Below are 3,693 nucleotides of genomic sequence, written 5' to 3'. Positions count from 1 at the left end.
CCCTTTTTTTCCTGAATCTTGGAAAATCACAAGTTTTGGATCACTTTTATTCTATTCCAGAAAAAAGGATAAAGATGGATCAGAGGCTTGATGGCCACCTATCAGGGATGCTGTTGAACTGGGTTTCCTGTGTTGTTGGGATGTTAGGCTAGATGCATTTGAGGTCCCTCTGTTTTCTTTGGCAGTGAATGGAGCTGGCAACAGGAAATGCGCTCTGTGAGTTGGTGACCTCTGCATAATTGCCCCAAGGACTATGTGGAGTTGCCAGTAGCTTCACAACTCTCCTGGAACTGCAGAAGGCACCAGCTGTACGAAGCAGTTATTACATGCCTATGTATTTATTTAAAACATTCACATTTTTTCTTTCCAAAAAGTTTATGGCTGCTAGCAAATAAATGCAGTGTATAAAAATACAACAAGACACACTAAATCACTAAGGCATTATTAGTTAAAAGAAGAAACAGGGCAGCCAAACCCAGAAAGATAAAACCATAAGAACAGCAATTAAAACCCATTAGTCAAAGAGCACTAAAATCACTAACAATCGAAGGCTTTCATTAAACAGGAAGGTCTTCCCAAATGAGTTTTATGGGCCCTATAGACATACTTGTCATGATTTGTGCAGTTATGGTGGACCTTTTCCAAGTTGTTGCAGGTAGTACTTCTGTTTCTACTCTTTGTACTGTTTCTACTGTTACATGCAACCCACATTTGAGTGGTGGCGAGGCTTGGCTTGGTTTCCTTTAGATGGGAGTTAATTGGAGACTTATGGTGTCTTTGTAATACTTGCAAATGTACCAGCACAGCATCATGGAAGCAAGCAGGCACTCCTTCAGCAGGCAGCTAATTTCATTTCTCACTTTCTCATGCTCTCTGTCTCCACCATCCACAGACTCCATCTCCTATAATCACCCATGCAGGATGGCACCTGCAAATGCATCAAAGGAATATTATGGTGCCCTATAATATTATGGAATATTATAGGGCACCTCTGTGATTTAGGATACTAGATAATTAAGTGCATTCTAACAGTTATTGTTGAATTAGAAATCAGATGCCATCATAAATGGCCTCTCTCCCTTTTTGAAAAACAAACAAACAAGTATTTATTGCCAAGCTACACTTTTGACATGTCTGGCCCCTCAAAACTCCTCTAAATGATGTTCTCTCTCCAAGACATTTGGAGGGAGATATTTGGAGGTGTCCCTAGTATTTTGGGACATCCCAAGCAGTTCTCTCATTTGCATCTAGGGTTGACTAGCCTTGAGTAATGTTCTCCCCCACCCACTCCAAATTTTAGCAGTTATAATAAAAAGCACAGTGATGATCAGCTACTATGTTCCTAACTAATTACTCAATCAATTTTAGCCTAGACCCTAGAGCTTGTACTCAAATCAGTCCAACCACGCAGGTTGAATTAGTGTGGTGGTTTCAGTCTAACACCTACTTAGGTTTCCCTCACAGCCCCAGTACTCATTATACAATTTGGCTTCACTAGCATTTTCTCCTGAGAAGAGGCCCCACTAAGCAATAGATTGATTCATGCAAGCTATTATACTAAAAGGACCTACAGCTGAGTCCCAAAGAGGTGTTTAGCATCTGCTTGCTGCTAGTTATATTGTTCCCCGCTTTCACCAACTTTCCCTCTCAAATAGTATTTCATACTATTTGAATTAAATAGGCAAGCAGTCATTTCCCCCCCTCTGTATCCTACATTGGGGTTGGAGGTTCAGGGAGTCATTTTGAACTCTGTTGTCTCCCTTTCCACCTTTGTAACATAATTCTTAGCTGGCAAATGGTAATGTGATTTAGAATAGGCACAGTAGGAGAGGTTGTGCATTTTCAAAGAGAGCACACCCCCACACTCACACCATGTTGTCGGAAAGCAAAAACAGAGACAGACAGCTAAACTCATTTGACCTGGTTTGGGTGCAGAAAGGCAGAAGGTAGAGCTAACAAATGGTGGATGCTGAAATGAAAAATTGTCTGCCTATGGATGAAAGTGGAGGGAGGGTTTCCAGAGAGAGAGAAAGTATGATACAGTACTTCTTTAGGGAAATACACACTTTCCCCCATCTTGATATTACTTCTGTTCAAATATCTTTCTGCAGATTTTTGAAACATTATAACACACACATAACACAGGCACATTACCAACATAAACCTAAAATCAGAGATTTAAAACCCAAAAGTAATAAGTATAGGCCAGTTTATTTTGTAAAACATGGTGTGTGTATTGCAGGTTAAAAAGGTAAAGGTACTCCTGACCATTAGGTCCAGTTGCGGACGACTCTGGGGTTGCGTGCTCATCTCGCTCTATAGGCTGAGGGAGCGGGCGTTTGTCCACAGACAGCTTCCGGGTCATGTGGCCAGCATGACTAAGCCGCTTCTGGTGAACCAGAGCAGCGCAAGGAAACAATGTTTACCTTCCCGCCGGAGCGGTACCTATTTATCTACATGCACTTTGATGTGCCTTTGAACTGCTAGGTTGGCAGGAGCAGGGACTGAACAACGGGAGCTCACTCCATCATGGGGATTCGAACCACCAACCTTCTGATCTGCAAGCCCTAGGCTCTGTGGTTTTGACCACAGCACCACGCGCTTCCCTTTGTGTTGCAGGTTAGGACACCTGTAATCCTACAAGTGATTTATACAGACATGCTCGCTATCATGTTAAGGAAAATAGGGATTCTTTAAACATAAAATATGGAATATTACAATGCCATCTAACTTATCACAAGTGAACATCAAATATACAGTAACATCTCTAATCTGATACCAAGGACAACTGCCCAAGCCTTCTCCATATTACTGATTTATTTATTTGCTTTCTTTTTAGACAGTCCTTCATCAACATCAAAATATTCCTAGGGCAGTTATGAGACGTATAAAAATTCAACAGCAGATACATAAAATATATAATCATTAAAACTAGACAGGGAGTACAACAGTGTGAATTTACTTAAAAACCAATGTCTTTCTCATTTACTTCAAATACCTAGGCAGGGCCAGCCCTGCCATTAGGCAGAATAAGGTGACTGCAAGTGGCATTCTGAATTACTTTCATGTGCGCATAAGAAAACTTCATTTTGTTCAATCTGCACCTGATGCAAAAATATATAGTGTACAAGTGTAATACACCTGCTGGTTCTGGTGTTTATGTGACCAATGGTGCATGGGCTTATAATACTTCCCAACAGATCTCTGCCAGTGGATATGTTGTAAATGCCTCCAGAGCCAGACAAATTAGCCTTTATTTTTTCTCATATTGCTCTGAGCATCTCACATGACATTCCCAAATAAGGCATTGTGTTCCAAGCCAACTCTGATTGCTAGTAATGACTTAACTGCAATGGAATTATAACAGTATGAATAACAGTGGTTTGCGCTGTGAATGCCTCAGCTACTCCAGGAATGCCTGAGTGACCCATACAAATCTGCTTCTCACTGACCGAACTGAAAGAACAAGGAAGCCTGAGCACTTTACAACTGCTGCCGATCTGTAAATACTGCTGGGTTCATTCAGCAGCAGTGGGGGGAAACCAATGAAAAGAAGATAACTCCACTTCAATAGGATCAGCTCTAATGTTTGCAGAAAGGAGCTAAAGTTGAAGGATATATTGTGTTTCCATGTTCAACTAAAATGGCCAAATGCCGTGCTATATCCTACAATTGCTTCATGTGGATGGAGTA

This window comes from Zootoca vivipara, chromosome 4, assembly GCF_963506605.1.
Source record: "Zootoca vivipara chromosome 4, rZooViv1.1, whole genome shotgun sequence".
In the NCBI taxonomy this organism is placed as follows: Eukaryota; Metazoa; Chordata; class Lepidosauria; order Squamata; family Lacertidae; genus Zootoca; species Zootoca vivipara.
The sequence above is the reverse complement of the archived record's forward strand: the minus strand, read 5'-3'. Positions refer to the sequence as shown.